The sequence below is a fragment of the Cryptotermes secundus genome, unplaced genomic scaffold, assembly GCF_002891405.2.
Source record: "Cryptotermes secundus unplaced genomic scaffold, Csec_1.0 scaffold33, whole genome shotgun sequence".
Classification (NCBI taxonomy): domain Eukaryota; kingdom Metazoa; phylum Arthropoda; class Insecta; order Blattodea; family Kalotermitidae; genus Cryptotermes; species Cryptotermes secundus.
The window spans coordinates 904524-930337 of NW_019727088.1; the positions used below are offsets into that span (position 1 = coordinate 904524).

Genomic DNA, 25814 nt, shown 5'->3' on the forward strand with positions numbered 1-25814 from the left:
TGTGTGTGTGCGTTTTTCTGTGCTTTTGTACAGGTAGAGGCCTTGCGACGAGCTGATCACTCGCCCAAGGAGTCCTACCGACTGTGTAAGATCTAGAAAAGCCGAAGTGAACGGAGAAGTTCATGGAGGTAGGCCTAGGCCCACTGGGGTTGTAGTTCCAAGGGGGAAAAGAAATTCAGTTTTGATTAGAAATGACCCAGCATAACACACGCAGTGCTTTGGGCGCCACAGAAGCTGATAGGTCACAGGACAAAAACTTCCCCTAATACAGAATACATGTATTGTTTAAAAACCTGTTATTTGGAACATAAGATTGTAATGAAACACAAGGAAACATAACTACTGAACCTGTTCAATGTGAAACCTCGAACGTTAAATAGCAGTGGAATTACATCCTCAATAAATGAACATCAGAGCAACGAGGTATGCAGGGTGGCAGAGAATGGGGCTGAAAATATATATACTCGTATTCCAGTGAAACTACTAACTTCATGGAGCTGAGTCCTCCTTGACAATCCGACAGTTGCTCAGCAATGCAAGAACTTATGGAACCCGGATGTTCATTACCATGTCCATAAGAGCCCTCCACTGGTCCCTATTCTCAACCAAAACGATCCAGTCCATACCACTCTATTCTATCTAAGATCCATTTTAATATTGTCCACCCACCTACGTCTTGGTCTTCCTAGTGGCCTCTTTCCTTCTGGCTTTCTAACCAGTATCCTATATGCAACTTACTACTGGAAACGTATATAGACATGGAAGTAAAGCTCCACTTCCTGTACAAAGATGTGAGATGTCAGCTTGACGCCCCAGACTGAAGGCGGCTGGCCTCAATGCAGTAATGAGGAGGTCGCTCCAATGACAGCCTCCTGGCCCTCAGTACGTATGCACCTCGCGTACGTATCGGAATATTCATTCCTTCCCTGCTTTTAATTTTTTACGCACTCATCACTCCGCCTGGAATGTTTGTTTTAATAATGGCCGATAGTGCTAAAAGTCGTACCAGAAACATGCACAAATATTTGTTTGGCGTGACGTCAGTCGTGATTGGGTGTTCACATCTCTGAACGTTCTGGGCCGACGGTGTTGCCAGCGTTAATCCCATCTCACCTTTTGAAGCGTGGTACGACAGTTAACATGTAAGGTAAAACTGTCTTTAAGACGTATGGGGGAGTGGAGGTATAGCTTTAGAATTACAGTCTTAATTTTGATTTGGTTCATCCTGGTCCGTCACACTAGCAATATTATAAAGTTAATCAACTCAGTCCAGCGTGACTGATAAAATATATTTTTCTTTCTTTCCTATTTAATCTTTGATCCTTGACACGTTTACAGACCATCTTCAGAAGGATATATCAACACAGGTGGAAACTACTAATAGTAATACTACTAATGGTAGTTTCTGACCGTACTGGTATATCCTTCTGATGGTCTCAAAGACCGAAATATGTCAAGGATGAAATATTAAAAAGGAAAGAAAGAAAAAAACATTTTATCAGGCACACTGGACGGAGTTGATTAACCTTTTATAATACACAGTCTTAACTGCGACACTAGATGGAGGTAAATTGTCAGCTTCACGTTCCAACCACTTTAACCCCAGAGAAAGAGACTGAGTAGGAAGCTGGGTGGGCGATGAAGAGAAAAATTCCTATCTCTGCAGGGAATCGAACCCACAGCCTAGCAATTATACTGAGTTGTACCTGCTTCATACAGATCACGTGTTCAGCATGGAATGTTAGGTAATGCCTCACGCTAAGCAGTGGTAGAATTTTCCGATCAATAATTACTGACTTCAGAAACAAGATTTCTTTCCCTCTCGCCAAGCGGAAAGTCCTGGGAACAATTACACGACGAAGCAGAGAGTGTAATGCGACCCTGGAATTCGACACCCGCCGGATCTCTCGGCCCCTGCGCACGTCACGGCCTGCTGGATATGCTGCACGTCATATCCGTTGCTAATGTCAAGCATGGTAAGGGGGGGGGGCTGTTATTTTGGGCGAATGTGTGATCTGCGCAGTGAGGTTATAGATCGAAGTTAATCGAAATATCCTGTGTCGATTTCTAGAACATTTTTTACTTCTGGGGCGCAAACCGGATAGAAGAATGTTTTGGTCCAAAGGCGAAAAACAGCAGGAAATGGAGTATGCTTTCATAGTCATCAGTTTTCAACCAATACTGTTATGGTGATGGAAAGGTGAAATTAACGGAACATGTATGAGAGAAAAAATGCACATGCCTATATAAAATGTTAGAAAATGATGGCGTGGGAGACCTAGGAGCTGAGGGAAGGTACAGTGTCAAGAGATATTTGATAAGTGCACTGTGAGGGTGTGGACTGCACTCATCTGGGTAAAGATAGCTCCACTGAAGGCAGAAACTATGAGAGCTGAAATGTTCATGGCACTGAATATTTGGAACTGAGTACCGAAGTTTTGGAGGCGTCTGACGCCCTTATCTCCAGAATAGACGGCCTCTATCCCGAAGGGTTTTCCGAAAAGTTGGTGACCATCTACCATAGATGGCCCCTACCCAGAAGGGTTTTCCGAAAAGTTGCTGACATTCTACCACAGATGGCCCCTATCCAGAAGGGTTTCCGAAAAGTTGGTGACCATCCTTCATAGATGGCCCTATCCAGAAGGGTTTTCCGAAAAGTTGCTGACATTCTACCATAGATGGCCCCTTATCCAGAAGGGTTTTCGTAAAGTTGGTGACCATCTTCATAGATGGCCCTATCCAGAAGGGTTTTCCGAAAAGTTGCTGACATTCTACCATAGATGGCCCCTTATCCAGAAGGGTTTTCGTAAAGTTGGTGACCATCTACCATAGATGGCCCCTATCCAGAAGGGTTTTCCGAAAAGTTGGTGACCATCTACCATAGATGACCCCTATCCCGAAGGGTTTTCCGAAAAGTTGGTGACCATCTACCATAAATGACCCCTATCCCGAAGGGTTTTCCGAAAAGTTTGTAACATTTTACCATGGATGGCCTTTATCCCGAAGGGTTTTCGTAAAGTTGGTGACCATATACCAAGACCTATACGGTATCATAAATTTGAATTTCAAAATCAAAAGTAAATTTGCGGATTCCATAAAATGGGTACATTTCTATGCTGGGTGAACGACTATAAGCTTCTCAAGAACGGCTCTGCGCCATGAGGTTGGTTGCGTTAATTTGTGCTACACATATGGAAACTAAGATAGGAAAAGAAGCCAAGTTCGGGCACTATCAAGGCTACAAGGTAGGAACAGACACTTTCCAGAGCAAAGGTTCAGAGGGGAAACTGTCCCCAAACTCTCCCGGTATCTTGGCGTTCTCTACGCGTGTTAGAGGGCTCCCTCGTTGGGAAGCGTCAGTCCATGTCTAACCAGGGGCACTGCTGTTCTCAGATCAGGAATATACTGAAACCGGGTATCAAGAAATTTGAAGAGTGTAAGCAGAAGTCACGGTCTAGCGGGTTGCACTCCCGCTTCGTATTCCGGAGGTCCAAGGTTCACATCTCGAGTCGGAATCTTCATACTGTAACCAAATGTTAGTGGACTTTCTCAGTCGCTCCAGACAAATATGATAGTATCTCAAATTAGGCCTTTATGCGTCTTCAAACGACCCTCATCATTCACTAACAACTGTGACATTCGAAGTTTTGTAATCTTAGCTACTGAAAGCGTCACTAGATATGCCATAAACATATTAAAAAGTAAGAGTGGATCTTGTAGCCATTTTTCTCAGGCACTTCACTGGAAGGATTATAAATTTTACGGCTTGTTTGATTGGATACATATTCAGGAAATCGAGTAGTGTGCCAGACAAGTTTATACAAGGCGGTGGGAATAAATCACTTTATTGAAACTCGTGTTCACATCTTTTTGTATCGTTTCTTATTTTCAGTAATCTCATAAGATTTCTGGACATGGATTGCGTCATGAATGCATGTACCGTCGCCACTGTTTAAGTGTCTTTCTGTTGTCTCAGTTGTTTGTTTCCAGTCTTCCTGTGTTCCTGCAGCCCTTCGCTTAACGCCATCTCACAACCTCTGTGGGAACACAACAATCAATTGTTTCTCCGGAAGTGCAGCCCCTCAATGACTGTGACGTGGCCAGTGTTTGCACACAGAAGGAAATTTTCCTGGGTCGACCGGCGGTCGGGGATGGGTAGTCATATCAAGAACTGGTTTCCGCTACCGCTCTCCTAACTCCATTTTCACCACCAGCACTGTGAACCTCAATAGCAGAGATTCAAAATGTGTCACTATACCATCTTTCCCAAACTCGCGTGACAAAATGAACCTGCTCCATGAAGCACGGCCTCACTGATGAACGTACAGTTGCTCAGCTACGTAGGAAATTCCCCGCCTTTTATGAAATATGAAGATTGATTACCATGTTCACAATACTCTGCCGCCGGGACCCTGTTCTAAGCCAGAAAAATAAGTTCAGAAATTCATACCTTACATCATCCTCCCATCTACGCCTAGGTCTCCCAAATGGTCTCTTCCCTTTAGGTTTTAAGATTATTTTATACACGTTTTTTCTTCCATCTTCCCGTGCATGCCTATGGTCCATTCGTTTTAACCCGCTTGCTTTGTTACCTTAATACAATTACCAGTACGAATTTCCTTAGCAGCCTATTCTCAAACAGAGGAGCCCAGAAACCAAGTTCTACACCCATCCAAAGCATGCAGAATTCATGCGTAACAACATTTAACTGACAGCTGTCTTCGTACCTAATGACAACACTAGTCCGAATCATAAACAATGCAAAAATTCTTCCTTCCTCCATCACTCTCGTCCACCGCCTTTTCTTCCGTCTCGAGCAACCAGACCCCTTGTCATAGCTCTTCCTTTACTTACTTACTCACTCATGGAGCTGAGCCCTTCTGGAGGAGCCGCCAATTCTGTAGCTACTCGAGAATTTCCCAGCATTTTATGGAACCCGAATGTTCATTATCTTGTTCACACGAGCCCTTCACTGCTCCACTGATCCCTGTCCTCAGCCAGATCAATCCAATCAATACCATCCCATTCTGTCTCTCTAAGATCAATTTTATATTGTCCCTTGGTCTTCCCAGTGGTCTCTTTCCTTTTTCCTTCGCCACCAATATCCTATATACATTCTGCTTCTCCCCAATTCGTGCTACATGCCCTACCAACCTCATCCTCCTTCACTTGATTATTCTAATTATACTTGGAGAAGAGTACATGTTATGAAGTTCATCATCGTGCAGTTTTCTCCAACCTCCTGTCACTTCATCCCTCTTCGGTCAAATTTTCTCCTCAACACCCTGGTCTCAAACACCCTCAGTCTATGTTCCTCTCTTAATGTCAGAGACCAAGTTTCACACCCATACAGAACCACAGGCAAAATTATAGTTTTGTGTATTCTTATCTTGTCATAGCTCTACAGAGAATAAATCTGAGACAATTGATGGGGGGGGGGGCTGGATCTCTATGTGGGAACTGGGTCTATCGCAAAAGACAATAGAGTTCGGTACTTGATATATATATATATAAAAATACGAATTACTATTGTTATAATGTTAAATACAGCTCTTTGATTTTTCGCCTCCGAAAAAGTCTCGCGTGCCATTTATGGTATACATGCCACTGGTTCCCGTGCTGTTTGATCGACAGTCTGTCATTTACGGAGCGAGAGAGAGGGAGCACAGTGACTAATATTGCTGTTACACGAAGCGCGCAAGAGCAAATAAATACATCCTTAAGTGATGAAGCCATAAACAAACTGGCAATGAACTCAGTTTCTTACAGACACCACCTAGTAGCAAACAACTGCAGTTAATCATTTGCTTAAACGCCACCCCATAAAGATATAAAATCCCACATCTAGTAATAATAAATTGGAGAGAGTGAAGAGCTATACGCTCCGACCGTTTCAACTATGGTGAGCAGCTTTCGATGCCTGTAGAGACTCGACGGGCTGCAGATTCTGCCTGGACACAGGAGAGGGAAGACAATTACAAGCGACACCGAAAATTCAGACCTGGTCTTCAAGGCTGTTGCCAGTTGCTGAGCTGATGCTGGAAATTGCTGGCAGGAAGTGGAAAACTAAGATTAAGCTACCTTACCGCATTCTCTCTGCCTCCGTCCATTTAGACGAGGAACACCTGTGTGTATCCCTGTCTCACAGGAGACGCGAGACTGAAAACTGAGGATTAATGTTACAAATGTAAACCTGGTGACTCTGGTCTCTTTGTGATTATATAAAAGTGATACAACACTGCAACATAATTTAAAAATACGTGAAAATGCGTATATATTTCCGTTAATTACCAAGTGAAAAAATAATTGCAAATAGAAGTATGAATTTATGTACTTTTATAGTGGTATTGATCTAAATTCTCTCTTCAGATCACTTAATGGGCTTAAATTGAGACGAAAAATTGATTGGAGGGCGTGGAAAGAATTACGTCATCAACAAGAAGTTGCTTTAATTCCTGCAACGTAAAGGCAGAATATCTGAACGATTGCTTTCAAGGAACTAACTGGTACTGTATCAGTTTTTTGATATCCCAAAGATATTTTTGACTGCTGAGTTTGAAATCTGTTCTTCTGCCTGTCTAGGGATCTCTGTACCGTTCAACTAGAGACCGGATTTTTCCTTCACCGAGTGAAAGACCAGGATTTCTTCACCAGTTCAAAAGGTAGGGTTCTACCTGCAGTCTTGTTATAAAACGACTCGGCATTTTTTCTTAGTTTTTGACAAAATAAAACTAAAAATTTGACCCGGTAAAACTTGTTGCAATAAAGAATGAATTCCAATGAGTGTTTGAACCGAAATTAATTAATTATGTTTTTACGCACCAAATTATCTGTCTTGCAAGTTACTATACATACAGGCCTTGATCTGTCACACCTGCCATGAGGTCGTGGCATCTGAACTCTTTTCTTCTAATTCGTTTTACAGGAAACTTTTCAAGAAACGAAAGGAACGCCTATGCTCAGATGGAGATGAATGATGACTAAAATGTAGTAAATGCCCATTCATACTAGATGAAGATGGGCTCTGGTTTGTTTTTCGGCGGCGAAGAAAACGTCCCAGACAGGAACCGAACTTCGACCGTAAGGTCATAAAGCAAATTCTCTCATACGACGATGCCATTGTGCTTGTTGGCTATAAGAAAGATTTACGATCCTCCGACATAAAGTCTTATCTTTTATGATAATTAAATGCTAGCGATACGTGCTCATAGACAATATGGACTTCGTAATGTTTTACCCGCCAATGATAATTATTTCTTTTGTGTCCAAACCGAAAGATCTTGTCCAGTGATATTCGTATTGTTACCATACAAAAGCCTTTGGATTCGTCTCCTTGAAAGTTGCAGTGCAGTAACCGTCCAAATCACAGGCTAATACCAAAGTCCAGTCCAAAATTGTAGTAACTTGCCGAGCAAAGTTTGTGTTACAAAGACGTTGAGAAGCTCTCTCTTCGATCCCGCTTGAAGGGGTCTGAGGCACAACCATGCAATGGCGGATAAGTAACGGCTGCCCGTGTGTGTAATAGACTTCGCACCTATATCAATTGTCAAGGAGCGAGGCTGCTTTCACATCCTCTAGGTCGACGCATCTAGGAGCGAAATTATTCCGTACTAAACGTAATTTGTAACTAACTCCATTGGGCAGGGTCCTTCACGAGAAACTACTGCTATTCAGGTAGTCAAAAAATTTCCTGAAAGTTCATTATCATGTTTAAAAGAGCCTTCCACTTGTCCAAATTCTGAGCTAGCTGAATCATGTTCACACCATCCCCTTATTTTCTGAAGACCATTTTTTATCCTCCCATTTACGCCTAAGTCTTTCAAGCGAACCCTTTCCATCAAGTCTTCTAAATACTGGAGCGTAATACCTTACACATTGATGTCAATGCTGAAATGTTCAAAGCTGCTAACACAAAAGCCTTCGAGATCAATGCAAGCTCCATCCTTGAAGTACATTTAGTATTAGAGTTTCTTGTCGGGTTCCGAATTCGGGAAGCAGTTTTCTAGTTGGTTTCCACGCCCAAACTCTCTAAGTATTTCTATTTCCCATCCGTGCTACTATCTCAGTCCGTCGAAATTTTATGATGCTGCTAGTCTATTCTTATAATGCAAGCAGGGATAGTGACCCTCTTCACTTCCTGGTACCATAATTAAGTGTGATGTTTCTACTAGCCAGCATGAAGTCCAGTGGTGCCAACCCTACTCACTGTACCCTTACACCCTGACAAGACTTGGTGAAATTGTTGCTGCTTCACATTCTCTGCAGAGCGATGTGGGTTTGCGAGGCGGCTCAGCTCCTTAACTCCTTAATTTTATAGGTTTACGTCTCAGATGAAAATGTTTGATAATAAGCGTTATAAAAATGGGTTTTGTTTCCTTGTAGCTACAGTTCTCCGTGCCACTATAGCTCTCTCTGTTCGGAGTGTAGAGAATAATAGAGAAAAATATATCTTGCGCAAAAAAAAAAAAAAAAGCATCTTCATGGAATCTAAATTAGAAAGAGGCTCGACACATTGACGTAAACAGAACCTGTAATGACCCATCTTAGCTGAAATCTCAGTTTACGCTAAAGCTGGTGGTTGTGACAGTGGTTTGCCATTCCTGTGACAGCTGAAGATTTCATTTCGCGTGTAAGTCACGAAGTTCTCGTTACGTATTGCTGCAATTTGCTACACAGCCGCGTATTTCATTCTGCTAATTTTCTCAACAATCTTTTAAACCCGTAATTTAAGTACTTCTCTCAAAATATACTGCTTTAACGTTATTCTTATTAATCAAGTACACCGCGAATAATGCAACAATGATATAAAAGACGTTAACGATATCTGTAATTCTCGTGAACTTTTGAATTTCAGGGACGTAATGCTTTTATATTAGTATATTTACAGTAGCATAACACTGACTCGAGTTAAGTTTCCTTCGTCTTGTACACTACTGTGGTGCTTTATCTTTTGTAACAGTGCGTCTGTAAAGTAGTACTGTTAATATTATAACGGATTTGATCAACGCATTGCCAGGCAACGGCTCTGTAAACATGGTCCAATATGCAACAACAGAACAACGGAATTATGCAACCCATTTCTGTGCAATGTATCGATAAACACACTTCTGCGCAGATGAAATGACGTCACCGTAACCGTGGGTAGTTGTCACGTGACGTCTTTTCTGCAGACAGCAGCCAGCGCGCCAATAAACTCGCTAGGTAGCAATCACGTGACTTGTTTTCAATGTGGTCTGCGCCATGCCCAGTTCTAGGGAACAGAACTGTAAACACGTCTACAATAGGCGTTTTCTGCGTGGTCCGTGCCGAAGGTTTATAGAGGGCAACAAAGGTCGTTTACGAGTAGTCGTAGTTGAGAAGCCGTGAGTCAAGGACACGAAGCCGCAAGGAAAAAAGTTAGGAGTGCAGTGCAGTGTAGTTAAGAGTTAGTTACAAGAGTGCAGCTGTGAAGAGAAGACCTTATGTGTAATATCTGGAATGTGTAATTCAGTGAGATTATTACAGTCCCTGTGTTGAGATCCGTTGCCAGGAGACGACTAGTGAAGACAGAGAATCCTAGTGTACGTGCAACAGTGAACTGTGAAGTGTGTAAATCAGTGACAGCGCTGCACTAATTGTATTTAAGAGAGACTGTAACTGAAGTGCTAATAAATCCAATCATCCTAACTAGAACACGCTAGTTTCGTCACGGGTACACCCTTACACGCGACAATATAATTTATTAGTAATTTAATTTACTCGTGCATTTTAGTCAGAAATGCATCTAAATATAGACACCATTTATTTCAAGAGTTTGATGATTTTCTCTTAAATGATACGAGGTCCAGTTGTGTGCACCCTAGCATACCATTGCTGGTTTAACAATGTTTTCACCGCAATTATGTCTCGCGTATTACCAAAATTTAAAGATAAAATCTTACACAGTTAAAGGGCCGTGCCATAGCTCAAGCGGTGATTCGCTGGCTTCTCACCGCGGCGGTCCGGGTTCGATCCCGGGTCTGGTCAAGTGGGATTTATGGTGGACAAAGTGGCACTGGGGCAGGTTTTCTCCGAGTACTTCGGTTTCCCCTGTCAATCTTCATTCCACCAATTGCTCCACAATCACCCTCACCTATCATCTGGGGCTGGTACAATAGGCTAGAAGTGGCCGCAGTACAAGGGACTTAGTCCCACCCCACTAGCATTAAAAAAATGACACAGTTAAACGTGGGTAGCAGTTTACTGCATGTTGTTTCAGGTTTATTGGACAACGAAACAAAAAGTAGTGAAATATATTCCACTGGAAAACGTGGAACAGGGAACTGATATCTCTACGGTTATCGAAGTGCATACTATAAGATGAAATATATAAATTAAACAAGAAAGCGAGAAGAGAAATTGTGAGATGAAAACTTCAACTTCTTTCGTGGCTTGCAATCAATTAGGCACGTATTCCTACAAAGCCTGATATTGAACCTAGATTTTTACATCATTCTACAAAATGTACAAAATTTCACCGAGACACAGTAGGTTTTTCTTGTTCCTGCAGATTAAAAAAAAAAATTGTGACAAGTTCGATAGGCTTGAAAGAGGGCAGTCAAGTCTGAGAAAATAGTATGAGGGATCCGGGATTCAGGAGGCAGATAAATTCTAAAACGGACAGGCATATTTTAATTGAAGAGCATAATATCAGACAGAAATATAATGGAAAGTTTTACATAAGTAATGCCGATGGACATAAATCAAAATATCTCTGCAGGCCCTTTGTTTAGAAACTATAAAAAGACAATGCATTTCTTTATCTATAGAAGAATCAGAATATGTGCTTGTTTTTTAACGTATAATGCAAGTTTCAAGAAACTGTCAAGTATTTTTCTGAACAGACAAGCAACTCCTCTGCCTACCTAAATGCCATGTGTCTTTTTGAGTATTTACTCAACCGTGAACAGCATTTCGTTGTATTTTTATCCGGATTAGCGAGGTTTTACTGTGCATCACTTCTTCACAGACATCTCGCGACTCAGGCGAGAAGGAAAACCTGTTTGTGTGTGTGGATGAATCTTACATCATTTCCTCAGACGCTATCAGTGAATTCATGATGTGACGATACAAATCAGCGATGGCATCGACAATGTAAACGGTTAGATATTGTATATACCGACGAGAGAAATAGTCTTAGCGCTCATTTTTTATGGAGAACTAACCAGATTAGATCATCATAATCGAACGAAAAAATAATTATGGAAAATGGCTGTATGAGAAGCTAATTCAATATTTCCGACGGAAATCGGTTAATTGAGTCGAACAAAGGACCACAGTACAAAGTACGAGCAGTATAAGATGCAGTACAAATGAAGATTAACTAGCTACTTGAGCATAGCGTTCCGCATTGTCACGAAATGCTTAAACCGCAGTTCTCTAACTTGGTTCTAATTCATAAACCACCTTACAAGCAATTCTTGTTGAACCTGATTCTCGCCCCAGTGCTCGCCTTTCAACCTTGACGACCCTGACCTGAATCCCATAAAAAAACAATTTAAATGCTGAACATAACGCCGTGTAGCTGGAATCTTGCTCGGCTTATTCTTCGACCCCTGAAGGTGGAGGCGATACTTTCCTCCGAAACGTTGGTTGTGCTCTTCATAAACATCGCTGTGAGAACCTCAAGTGCTTTCAAACAACCCGTTTCGCAGAGACGTTTAATTTAAAGGAGCAAGACTTGAAACAGTTGAGTGTAACGGGAACAAAACGAGAGGGGTCAGATTTGTGACAAAGTTACGAATACTGAAAAGGCATATGTGGGTTTGCGTCTGCCTGAGAACAAACCAACGGATAGTTCAATCAGATGCCTGCGACAATGATTCCAGTGGTGTATCTAGTGACGTGACCGAATGAACTTCCAGCTACTGCAATGTTGTAGTTTTGCAAGTGTCGCAGCGTAGTGGGCCCATGCAACAGAGTACCTGTTCTGATGTGATGGCACAGCACGGAAATAAGCTGCTCGTTTCTTCTCCAACGCTCCCCTATGTGTGACGTCACCTACCGGGAAAGTTCGAGGGAGCGCACTGTTAGGCTGAAAACCCACTGAGGCGACAAGCCGCGCGCGGTTTGTCAAGTGTTGTCGCTCGCGACCGTTATTTGTATTGCTTTTATGAGCCGCACGCGGTTAAGTTTTGGAACGCGGCACACAGGCTACAGAGCTGTCGCACGCCTAATATGTACAACTAACGGACGCGCGCGACAAAGAGCGGCTAGCCGCTCGCGACTAGTCGCGTCAGTGGGTTTTCAGCTTTAAAGTAACTGTTTTTACACCTATGCAGAATCTGTTTTATATTCATATGTCTTAATTGTCAACCGCCTCTGTAGTCTAGCGGTTAGAGTTCCTGGCTACAGATCTAGAGGTCCCGGGTTCCGATTCCCGGCGTTACCAGATTTTCTGAAAAGTAGTGGGTCTTGAACGGGTCCACTCAGCCTCGTCAGCGTAATTGAGGGGCTACTAGAGTGAAAAAGTAGCGGCTCCGGTCTATAAAACCGAAATTAACGGTCGTGGGGATTCCTTGCGCTGACCACGCGACATCCTCTATCCGCTAAAGTTGGCACTAACTTCGCCGACAAGCGGCGGTCGCTCGGTCGGTATAGTTCGCTTGCGGACTAAAACCACGGAGTTTGTTTTTTGTTTTTATATCTTAATTGTCCCTGTGAGTAGACAAATGATTAACAACGTCTGACGTGAAGAGTAAACCTCTGCAGCATGTGTTACATGATTACTGGCATCATGAACGCACGCCATGTTAAGCTGGGCGTTTCCTTCCGCCTGTGCCTTTGTTTACATATTCAATTAGAGACAACAATTGCAGACAGTAATACATGGACTTTCGTGAAATAGAGTGTGAATATGACGGCAGTGGAAACATTCACTTGTCATCAAGAATACCAACATGGCGGCAAGTGGGAACAAGTCTTAAGCTTCTTATAGTGTCTTCTGGGTTTTCAAACAATGTACTGGAAACCTCATGACAACAAAGGCGAGTTGGTTTCAGTGTATCATAAGGCGCAGTTTCCTATAACATAACCTCTTTAAATGCACTGTCACATTTTGTATTGACTGTAGGTACGGTATGACCTACCTAAGTGTATCCATGAATTACTTCTCAGTCTAGTAACTGACTGGGTAAATGATACAACATTATGCGAGAAGTCTGGTGACTATGACCAGCCCCAAGGCTCCGAGTACAGTCCTTAGATTTCGTTCATTGTCTGAGCGCTGTATCAGACCGCCGTAAAAATTAACCTCAAATGAGCAATATAACCCACGACGTCGGGGATTTGTGATTGTGCATAAGAAGGGCATAAGGCACACTGAATTGTGTCTATAATACTGTAAGACATACCTCCACGGCCCTATACCTCGGAAGATCGTAAATTCTCTTCGGTTTTATCCCTTCCTTGACGTAGCACATGGTAACTCTGCATCACATTTAAGCGAGCGGGTGTGAGCTTCTAACACTGAACTGAAATTGCAATGCATTTTGATTAATATATAATATTGCTTGCTTAACTTTAGAGGGCTGTGTTTACGTTTTAATGAAGAGCAAAAATGTTGGGTTGCTGTACTGGCAAAGTGTATTGTTAAATATAAAAAGGCTGTTATCATGACCAAAATAAATTGAATACGTTCACGTAAGTATCAGACAAACAATGACAAACTGATATATCATCGAACAGTCGGTGATATTGACAGATATTATTCGAAAGTCGAACTGAAACCATGTATTTGAATGACTAAACCGTGTTAAGTGGATCCCTTGTCACTGTTGTATAGTGTCCCCCCAGGTTATGCATGAAGGAGACGACCTTCAGATATGCAGAGTAGCTAGCTGCTAATACATTGAGAAAGCAACAGTGGACAGCCGATGAAAGGTGGTTGGTTTTTCTGTTTGGGAGAGGTAGTGAGGAAGCTGGTTTAGAAGTAGACACAGAAAAAATTAAATACATGTTCATGTCTTGCAAGCAGACTCATAAAGATGGCTGATAAATCCTTTGAAAATGTGGCAAAGTTCAAATATTTGTGAACGACAGTAACAAATCAGAATTGTAGTCCTGGAAATATTACGGCCAGATTAAATTTCTGGAACACCTACAGTAAGTTAGTTCCTAATATTTGCTTTCCCATCTCATATCTAGAAACTTAAGAACCAAAATACGTCTACCCTATATGAAACCATCATTTTATAGGCTGTTTTGTACAGCTGTGAAACTTGGTCTTTGATATTAAGCGAAGAGCATAGATTAAGGGTGTCTGAGAACGGGTGTGTAACAGAACACGTGGATCAAAGAGGAAGTAACGGAAAGCTGGAGAAAGTTCAATAAAGAAAAGCGTGTGTTCTTTATGAAGTACACGTATATTAAGGTTGATGTAATCCAGGAGCATCAAACGGGCGGGGCATATATCACGCATGGCAAAGATCAGGCCTCTTGGAAGACCTAGGCTTAGGTCGGAGTTTGTTATTATTGTTGTAGCGACGGTAATCGAACCGAGGACCTCAGGATGTCTAGCCAGGAACTCTGACCACTAGACCACAGAGGACTGGTTCATGCATCCAAAAATGATTGGGGGGTGGGGGAATCAGACAGACACAGACAGCATGGTGACCTCATAAACCTTTTATTTTTTCAAAATAAATAGCCTAACAACGGACAAAGTTGACTTGCATTACATTAAGTTGGCGCCTTCACAGTGCCTTTATTAGGTGAAAACAACGTTTCGCCAACGTTGCATCAACGCACTATTCCTATGGCATCGGACCGACGAAACAACGGACTTGTACAAACTCCTCCGCACATAACGCTTTTCTAGCCGACGTTCGAAAATCCCGGAACTCACAAAATGAGCCAAGACAGCTGTGGAGCCAGACCATCATCACTTTACAACTAAGCTGCCAGCATGGTTTATTGTTAAGTTGAATGAAACTCCTCTGCAGAAGTACACAACCCTTCTTGAAAAGATAAAGATCGCTCAGTCACTCACGAAATTCCTAGCCCCTTATGGAACTAAAATTCAATACAATATTTACCAAAGCCCACCACAGGGATTTGTGCTGATAAAGATAAATCCAGTCCGCATTTTGTCATTTTACTAGTCTAAGATCCGTTTGAATATTGTTCTTTTCATCTACGCTTAGGTTTCCGAAGTAGTCTTTTCCCTTGAAATTTTCCGAATAAATTTCTGTGTGCTTTTTGCATCCATCGATGCCTACAATATACCCCGCCCACGTGATCTCGGTTCATTTTATCATCCTAAGAATGTCTGGCTAAGGATACACAGTACGAAGTTCCTCCTTATGCAGTCGTCTTTATTTTCCTGTCAGCTTGCACATCTTAGGTCAACGTATTTTCACCGTCTATATGTCACAAAACATCTTGAGTGTGTGTTCCTCACTTAATATGAAAATGTAAGATTCAGACCCATACACAACAACAGGTAAAATTGTAATTTCATATTATCTTCTTTTTTAATCATTTCGTATTTAGTTGGCATATGAGAAATGAGGGATGATTCTGAACTGACCGGTAGCAAGCGCTCATTGAATTAAATCTGCTCTTAATTTCTTTGTGAACGCAATTTTGATCTGGTACTAACGTTCCCAAGTATTTGATCACTATGTAAGATTTGAGGCTTTCACGGCGGTGACTATGAAGAAAGCAGTCTTCTGGGATTTGGCACCGTGTATATGTGGTGTTAACCGACGTTTCGGAGGAACGTATCGCCTCCATCTTCAGGGTAGAAGAAAAAATATAAGAAATCTGCAAGCGAAGAGACCGTGAGAACCGGTAAAAGCAGACTTTGCTCACTGTTACATTTCAAAGGGGTTCTTTAATCTCTGTTTATGTTACGGTTACCGATCGGAGTGGCCGCGAGGTCTACGGCATGAACCGTCTTCGTCCACTCGAACACTGGGGTCTTGAGTTCGAATCCCGCTCTAAGCATAGATGTCTGTGCATTTATTCTGTGTTGGTGCTATCCTATTTGTAGGTAGCGGCCTTCCAAACGTTTGATCGCTCGTCCAAGGAGTCCCTACTGTCTGTGTACATTAAAAATCTGAAAATCGGCCAAGGTCCACAAGGGCTGCAAAGCCATAGATGGGTAGATATTTTGTTATGATCTTGTCCCAGATAAAGAGAAGAGAGGGAAAGAGAGGCCTAAACAGTCACGTAGTCGCGTTTCGTTCAAGAAAGACACTCTGAAGCAGGTGGCAGTAATTTCCTCCTAAACAATAGTACCAACCTGGCAGATTGAGTTGTGAGGATCAGTAGAAGAATTGGCTGGCTAATGAAATATCCAATTAACCTTTAACATGCTGAGTGCGCATTGAGTTACAAAACTTGTGTGAAAATGGCCTTACTTTGTTAATTAGTTTGAGGAACGTATCATTTTAGTCTCAAAACAAATGACAGTTTATGGTTAAAGACATGATCTGTTTATTCAGTAATAATATATGAAGTTATAATATTATATTTAAGCATCCTGTTGCACTCCATACGATAAATGATATAATGATACAAATTCCGTCCCAAGTGCAAACAAAATTGCAAATTTTGGGACGGAATTTGTATCATTATATCATTTATCATATGAAGTTATATTGATATAAACTACGTAGGGCACGAAGAACAACCATATTAATTTCTGCCAACTTAATTTAAAGTTGTGTAACTTATGTACATACACATTACAAAGTCCTTGGGCAGAAATTCTTTCTTACAATTTTGCGTGATTATTGCTTTATATTATGACGGAGAAAACTTCTTATTCGTGACTGTGTTATAATGAAATTAATGTTAAGAAACTGCAACTGCAACTTTGCACGATTCCGCACCCTTTGCGAAGAAATGTTATGTATTATCTAGCTATATTTGTCAAATCCTCGCGCTAGTGCACATAAACCGCTCTTCTCTTGCCGAACTGCGCCTGTTCGAGATACATTGTTTTTACAGCACCAGAAAAACTGTCGGTACCGTAGCAATCTGCATTACCGCACTCTAATTGGGTAACATCGTGAAACATTTGAAAAAGCAGTAAACTGTCGCTGTGTGCGTACCGCGATGAAAACGTTCGGCAGTGCAGGTAGCACGTAATATTAGAAAGGCTTGGACGAGGCACTGACATGCACTGTTAACATAGTTCTGTTCTAAAAACCAAAGTTATTGAATGTCACGAACTTACTAATGAGTTTTCCCTTGTTCGTATTTTTGCTTTCACGTGTTTACAAAAGGATATTATTTGGCCAGAAAGCAAAAGCAGAATGAGGAAAGTTACATAATAAAGAGATTTATATTTTGTACTCTGCACCAGATATTACACAGGTGATCAGATAAACGAGTATGAGGCGGATGGAGCACGAGGCAAGTCTAGATAAATTTTGGCAAAATTTTGGTCGGAAATCCTGACGCAGAAAGACCACTTGCGAGACAATGAGGAACTTTGCTACACATACTGTATATCTTTAGTTGCGCCTAGCGACTCGTTTTTCTCACGTCGTGTACGTCTAGTGGCAGACATACATACATCAAATGTTTTGTTTCGAGAAGGCCATGTGAAACAACTGTACCATTAAACAACAGCTTACAAACACGTCTTGTAAAGATTACTTACAGAATTTAAGGTAAAACGTAAAGTTGTCCCTGTGCTTAACTAATTAAGCACTAAGCCGTGAAGGCGTACGGGAGAGTGGATATATAGATCCACATTTTCTTGACCTCGGCACTAGTTGGAAGTGAGTGGTCGGCTTCACTCCCCTGCCGCTTTACCCCCGGGGAAAGAGCCCCCGGTACCAATTGGATAGGGGGTTGGGGGGACCCGAGATTCGGTCTGGACGACACGGAGAAGTGAAAAAGAAATGAAGGATATAATCAAAATATTAAATAAAGAAGTTAACGTTAAGACCGATAATATGAGTCACCGGAATCATATAGATACAACACACCAGAGCGACTCAAAGCAGAGCTGAATGCCAAATTAGGTGAAGGTATCTGTCATCGCTATCCTGGATGGCTGTCAGCTAATCCGCGTTAAGTCTCTTGTTAACCTATGAGAATGGTCACTACCTCTTGCTTGAGAAATAAAACCATTATCTCTCTCAGGTACCTACTGGAATTCTCGTTGTAAGGCGTACCGCTATTTTAGAGGTACGCCTCTGGAACATGACGAGGGCAGTAAGCTACACATCGTCCCTTTGCCAAACCCAAAGATCTGTAATAGTTCACAATTACAGTTTATCCAGCTCGCAGCTAAGAAGGGAACACACATCACAAGAGGCGGTTTACACAGAAAATAAGAAAAACGACCCCGTAGTGAACGAACCACATGCAAGTTTTAATGAAGACAAATAAGATGAATTATCTTAACAAGTTTTAGCGAGTGTATATTTATCATAATTGACAAATACGGACTTTTTAAATACTTTTTAAATGGTGTTGTGAAAATATATGAGGGCAGGCAATGCAATAGATTGACGTAATTGGGACACCTGATGATGGCATTATGTTGCCGAAACATGTTGTGAAGTGACAGGTGAAATTGAGTGCACTACAAGACGGCCACTGTATACATATAATGGATGAAAATCAGTGCAACAGGACGCTAAAATATAACATTATGCAAAAGAAAGCTGAAGCTCATTACATTCTGCATTTCAGTTGTAAATAAAAAAGTAAAGCTATTCCTGCAACAGGCCGTGAAGGCCCATAGGGTTGTGAGACGTTGAGGGTCCCACATTATCTAGACAATCGGCTCAAAGATGGCGGTAAGGTTGTCAGCCTTAAGCGCGGCAAAGATAGCTAAAATTCAGTACATTCTGCATTTCAGTTGTATCTGTGCTTAAGTGCCATGACGTTAAGACGTATAAAAGCGCTGATTTAGGGCACCATGCAGTTTTGACCTTGGCACAAAATTCAGGTGAATGTTTAGCTTCACACCCTGTCCCCTTTACCTCCGGGACAAAAGTCCCCAGCCCGAGTTTGATAAGGGCTCGGTGGACATGGTGGCGAATGGAGAATTTTCTGTCCCTACAGAGAATAGATCACCCATCATGCTGCCCATAGCCACTCACTTTTCTGACATCCCGACTGCTTAATGGAAGAAAGAACTGTTTTAATTTTGCTTGGTCGCGAAAGGATACCAATTCTTGGCGAGCATGAAATGGACAAATCTAATGTTTTTGTATGAGCTGGTATGCGCAGAGCGGGGCAGGCCTTTGAAAAGCAAGCGCGGCTCTTTGCGACGTGAGCCACTTTAACATGTGAACATAAAATTAATAAGGGTCATATTTGGCCACCACAAAGTAGGCTCCATAAAACTCAAACTCATTCCGTAGTGGGTGATGGGCAAAGGGTTGTCTTGGTCTACTTCCCCTAATCAAGGGGTGGATGGTCAGGTCTAATAAAGCATCCAGACATTTGTCGTTGGCTTTAATTTATTACCCTTGTACCGTTTTATAGCGAGGATTTGAGTTTGAAAAGAATAGGACGATGATTTTAAACGAATTACTTGTGTTAATTCTTTTAAACTTAGAATTTATCTACGGTAAACTATATTTAAAAATTCAGTTCATACCTCACAGAATGTACACTGTCTTTATTACAGACAATGACTTAAAAAGGAAAACCAGTAAATGCTTTATATGAAAATAATTAATGTTTTTTTCCGAGAATCAGCTGAAACCGAGACTATGGGTGAGGTAAGGGGCTTTTTAATGTTAAAGAAGTTGGTACAACTAGTTACCACTGTGCTCTTTGTACAAATTACGGAAGTACCGGCCGTGTTAGTTTTGTATCCACTTGTGTATCTCCAAAAGAAAACAAAATTTTGAATTTAACTACACTAGAAGCTGTTTGTGGGATTTAAAGTTGGTTCGATTCAATCTAACGTAATCCACACTTTACATGAAACTCAATTCGATGTTCATCAGCATTTTCAAAAAATGTAATCGTACAGAAAATTAGTTTGCAACACAAGGAATATGGTGTCATTAAAATATACAACTCTTGATTGAAATATGTTCTCGATACGATTGATATTTCTTTCATCCATCCATTCATTCATTCTTCAATGACTCTGCAGCCCTTTGTTGGGCCCTGTCCCCCATCTTCAGTTCGTAATCTCTTTTACACAGACGGTAGGACTCCTTGGACGGGGGATCAGCCAGTCGCTAGGCCGCTACCAACACACAGGACAACACAAACACAGAATAAACGCATACACGCATCAAACATCTTTGCCTTGAGTGGGATTCGAACCCACAATCCCAGCGTTGGAGCGAGCGGCAGGATTAATGTTTACTGAACTATATTATAAGGAAAAGTAGTTTATAATTCTGTGGAGCGTGTGGTGATTATTCAGTGCCATTATCTTTGCAAGAGGGTATTCGTAACTGAATATTGGGCTCTTTCATGTATGGGAATGCATTGCCAAGATAGAATAAGCCTAACACATACGTCCGTATTTACACTCCCGTTTCTCTTCTGTTTAACCACAGGAATGCCGGATTTAGTTCCTACAGGGGCAAGCCGCCATGTTAGGTTTCCAGAGCTATTCTTCCCGTCATAGGTAATTGAAAAGATTCCTAAGGACTTCGAATACATGGCAGAATTCCATCCACATATTCCTTCACTGTGTATTTCATGCAGATGACAAGTATCACGTGCAATAAGGTATAACAAGGTCGAAATTTCCGACACTTGGCAGTTGTAGAACTGAAGATTCTCTACTAAATGCTAGGTTATGTACAGTCTGTGAGGTATGAGCGAGCAATTAAGAGCGAGAATTAAGATAAAGAAGGAGAGTGTTCGTGACATGTTTCAAAGTACCGCCTCAACATGTTTTTACTGGAGATGAGAAAAACCACGAAAACCCTCCTTCAGGATAGAAGGTTTTCCGCTGAAAATCGATTCATGTAGGAAGGTAAGTGCTGTATCAGTCAGAGTACTTTTTGCTTTGTATGAAACGTGTAATCATAAGGCCAGTAACAAGGTTTTAATTTATCCACGAAATTGTCAATTACCTATTTGAAGAGCGAGTTGTCAGGGAGAAGAACACAGTGACAAATTGTACCTCTCTCAGTTGCCTTGAAGCGATGCCACGGTTCCTCTGGCTCTGGGCTTCTCATCTGTACGAGCGGAAGTTTTCAAATAACAGACGCGCTCGTCTGTCAAATTACGCTACTGGCTTCCCTTCTCTCATTGTATATTTACTCTTAACGCCAGCAGATAGCTGCCAAGTTACTTATTTTTTACAGTAAATATTTTCAGGGTCTAGTATCTGCATTCCTTTTCCTTATGTTTGTTTATTTTCAAGATGCTAAAACTACCACTAGGATATAAAATTAAGTGTTTTGGTTTGTTTCAAGTTTGAAACATTTTCCCTCTTACCCTGTCAATGTAAGGGCATTCAAATAAGGAACTTTATGACGCAATGAGTATGTAGCGTGGATAGTAAAAACAAGACACGCAACAGAATTTTAGTAGGAAAACCTATTCGAAGACGATCCTATTGAAGGACTTACAAAACAAACAAGAGAATATCCTATCACGTGTTTTAGTACACTGCAGGGTTTGGATTGGTGAATAGATTTACTGGATACTCACAAATCATAACTACAAATAATTATACCACTCTAATAATTAACGTAACTATAACACATAAAATAAAGTCTTCAACGTCTGCTTGCTTAGTCGTTGCTTGGTAACTAATCTTACTGGTTAACACTTCAACTATTTGATACTTGACGATGAATTTTGAAGAGTCTCTAGCCTCTCGAATTATCTGTCTGGATCTCTGACTGCTCTAACTTCATGCGGATCGCATACAAATCACCAAGTATGTAGAACAGTTATTGGTCTTTGTTATTTTCTATTTCATCCGGTGCACGAAAACGTGCGACAATCTCCGGGCAACGCTTTGATTTATATCGGCGTATTCGTTGCCGNCCGGATACAGATCACCAAGTATGTAGAACAGTTGATTGGTCTTTGTTATTTTTTGTTTCATCCGGTGCCACGAAAACGTGCCACAATCTCCGGAAAACGCTTTGATTTATATCGGCGTATTCGTTGCCGCGGAAACGTGTTTCAGCTACAAGTTGTTTCGGAAACTTAGTATTTACTTAGTCGTTGCTCATCAAGGACGTCTGGTTCTGGTTCCACCATTCCGGCTTTCAGGCGTCATGTAATAGTATTTTAGGAATATGGCCTATGTTGTACCATATGAAATTTGAGATATCCAAGGCCGTGAAAATTAAGATTATAGCCTTCTGCATTGTCACACCATGTACTTTGTAGTTCGTTACAAACTTACCTGGGGATACTGCTGTTTCCATCTTCAGGATACTCTGAAATATGTTTCAGGAATAGGGATTATGCTGTAACAGATCATATCGACGTTTTCGGTACGCTCATGTCACGTCTTCAGAATGCATAACGAGCTCACAATAAAGGCCGAAAACATATCTAATAAATCTATAGAAAATATGGCAGAATCTTTGGGAAGAGCTGTAACAAATGACAGTTACATTGAAGAGGGAATTAAGAGCACATTAATTTAAGGAATGTATGTTCATATTTAGTTCAGAATGTTCCGGCTTCGTGTTAGTTGCCTGAAAGCTTAGACACAATAATGAAGCATGTAGCACCGTTGCTAGGCAACGATCGCGAGAAGGAACCGTCATTGTTTGGTTAAGGCCGGTAAACACGCCAACCATATCTCAGCTATAGCTAGGCAACTGCCCATTAACAACAACAGAGGGATTGTTGGTGATGTTTTCTGTTAGGTCCGCCCCCAGGCTATACAGCAAGGATCTCAGGAAGGCGGAGTGTGCAGTTCAGTTGAGCGAAGTGAAGTAGTTGGTTGGCGAATGAGTTAGCTGAGGGTTGGCAGTTCAGTGGAGTTCTGTGCGGGAGGCTGTGACGAGAATTAGTTGCAAGAATGCGGTTGGGAAAAGAAGATTTTGAGTGCGTAACTGAGTGAGACTGTTACAGTTCCTGTGTTAAAACCGTTGCAAAGAAACGGCTAGTAGAAACTGTTGTAGACTGAGGACACTAGTCTGTGCGTATCGGTGATCTGCAAACTTTAGTTCCGAGCGGTATATACAAGTGGTCAAGAAATCCAATATCCAATCCATACCCCGTCTTAATGTCACACAACTAAATACGTGGCAATAATACGGCCTATACAATTTTACCTCTTGTATTATGCGCGTGTTCCCACACGAAGGGAAGAACATACACCAACCGCATTCATGAACCGGACAATGATCAGTGAGGATATAACAGAAGAAAACTGCGTAATGATGAGCTTCATAATTTGTAACCCTCGTCAAATGTTACTAGGATCTCTCTTTCTCTCTCTATCTCTCCTGTTGCTCTCACTTTGAAGCATAGGGCTTGTTTTGTTTCACTGCAATTTCTTAATCCGAGACAGTCGATAGGACTCCTTGGACGGGGGATCAGCCCATCGCAAGACCGCTACCTATACAGACACAGAATAAACGCAGCCATACATACATGTACATGCATACACGCCTTGGGTGGGATTCCAACCCACGATCCCAGTGTTCGAGCAAGCGAAGACATTTCACACATTAGATCGCGCGGCCACTGCGATCGACCATTATTAGGGACAATGGAAGAAATTAGATGGGCGGCACCCTAGAGAAGAGATGTGCATACAGCAGTTCAGCTGGAAAACGTGAATGAAACAGTGACCTGAAAGATGTAGCAGGCATAAATAGCAGGGCAATATTAAAATGCAGCTTAATTAAATTAAATTAAATTAAATTAATTTGGTTCAGAATACAGACAAGTGACAAGCTCTTGTGAACATGGCAATGAACCTTTGGGTTCCATAAAACGCAGGAAATTTCTTTACTAACTGAGCTACTATTAGCTCGTCAAGAAGGAATCTGCTTCAGTTAGTCAGTTGCTAAACTGAGCTAAACTCCGTGGCCTGTAGTCCGCAAATGAACTATACGACGGAGCGACCGCTGCTTGTCGGCGAAGTTAGTGCCAACATTAGGGGATAGTAGGTGTCGCGTGGTCAGTGTAACGGGTCCCCACGGCCGTTAATTTCGGTTTTCTAGACCGGAGCTGCTATTTCCTTGAAATAGCTCCTCAGTCATCCTTACGAGGCTGAGTGGACCCCGTTCCAGACCCACTACTTCGCATAAAATCTGGTAGCGCCGGGAATCGAACCTGGGACCTCTGGATCTGGTCTCTGACAACTAGACCACAGTTGACTGTCTTGAAGAAACCACATCACGTCTTTATTACGAGGTTCGACGAGTCTTTGCAGTTAGGGAAATAATCGCTGTTTATTCTGTGATCCTATGAAGAGCGTAAATACACTTGTTTGCAAAATATAGTATTCTTTGATGTAAAAAGATGTTGGTATATATAGTAACCCCCTCGTTGGTGTCTCCACCTTATCGTGGTGAGCAGGGGCGTAGGGTACATGGATGTGGTGGAAGCATTGCTTCNTATTGTCATTTGTAGGGGTGATTATGAACGGCGTTTTTGATTGGATAATTAGATTTGACACCTTATGCATTCAAAACTATGGACTACAGGAAATACAGCGCTACCGCTGATTTACACAATTCACAGTTCACTGTTACACACGCAATAGGGTTCTCAGTCTTTACTAGCCGTACCCTAGCAACGGATTTATGATAGTCTCACTGTACCTTCTAATCACACATGTACTCTTCCTTGCACAGACTAATTAATTTCTTGTCATTTTTCCTCAGTCACCTTCGACCGCCATCTCCAGAATTCATTCAGATTCTCGACAATTTACTTAAAAGACATTCTTAGTTCATTTATATCCTCTCGGTCCGGACGACAAAGAAAACACAGTCTCTATATTGTTCAGGTTTGTTTACTGATCCGTTGACTAGCAATGGATCTATATGTCACACTGTTATCGTCCCGTTTACTTTAGCGAGTCCGGGATATGAGGATCTCTGTGTGAACCTCAGCCATACAAAGAAGACTTAAACTACAAGTGACATATTTAAAAATATTACTGCGGCTTATTGTTATTATTTCAAGTATTATTATTGTTCGCCTTCACGTACCCGCTAAATTAATCAAATGCGTTCCTGTTTTTACTGTAAGCGTTAAAGTGAGTTCCAGTACTTCAGCAAGGGAGGTCACTGCTGCCAATATTATGTATCAACTTTTGAAGCCATTAATGGGAATACGGTTGGCTGTAGGAGACCTTTTCTTTCTATAACCCAGATAAGTATTTTTCCTTTTTCTTCTGTACTTACTTTTTCCTTTTGTGCTCATTATGTTTTAAACGATTGCCTGTAATAGGCTCCTACCCTTAGTAAGCACTCCAACATAAGGAGTTTAATTAGGACTGATTATACATTTATGAAGAATTGCTAAGTTTCGGAAACTGACTCCGTCTCTGTCCTCAGGCACAACACAAATGTAGAAGACTATTCTGTAGGTTCTAGCAGGCGCTGCTAATTAGACCCACTTTTCTGGTAGGCTTTTTCCTGTTGATTTACCTGAGGACGGACACTGAGTTAGTCTCCGAAACACAGTAATTCCAAACATTTTATTATATGTTAATCGGACAGCGATAAAGTCCAAGATAACAACATACGAGTGCTTCAACATGACGGGCCTTTTGAACTCGGTAAGAGGCATCAGTTTTCCAAAAAAAGGCAGAGTTTTCGACACGCTGCGCGACTGTCAGCTTTTCAAGAAGGGCTCTGTTCCTTACAGATAATCATATAGTTACTGTTCGAATCGGGGGAGCATTATGTCATATT

At 41.6% G+C, this 25814-nt stretch overlaps 1 protein-coding gene and 1 long non-coding RNA gene across 2 annotated transcripts in view; one reads left to right on the top strand and one right to left on the bottom strand.

Moving 5' to 3' along the window:
* Positions 1-8428, top strand: part of LOC111864287 — a 136008-nt gene extending 127580 nt beyond the window's left edge. The window contains exons 2-3 of the long non-coding RNA XR_002842769.2: positions 6583-6662; positions 6926-8428. This is a non-coding gene — a long non-coding RNA (uncharacterized LOC111864287). The remainder of the gene's footprint in view (positions 1-6582; positions 6663-6925) is intronic.
* LOC111864283 (sonic hedgehog protein A) overlaps positions 1-25814 on the bottom strand; it is a 168669-nt gene that overhangs the window by 122515 nt on the left and 20340 nt on the right. The gene's annotated exons all lie outside the window — the stretch shown is intronic.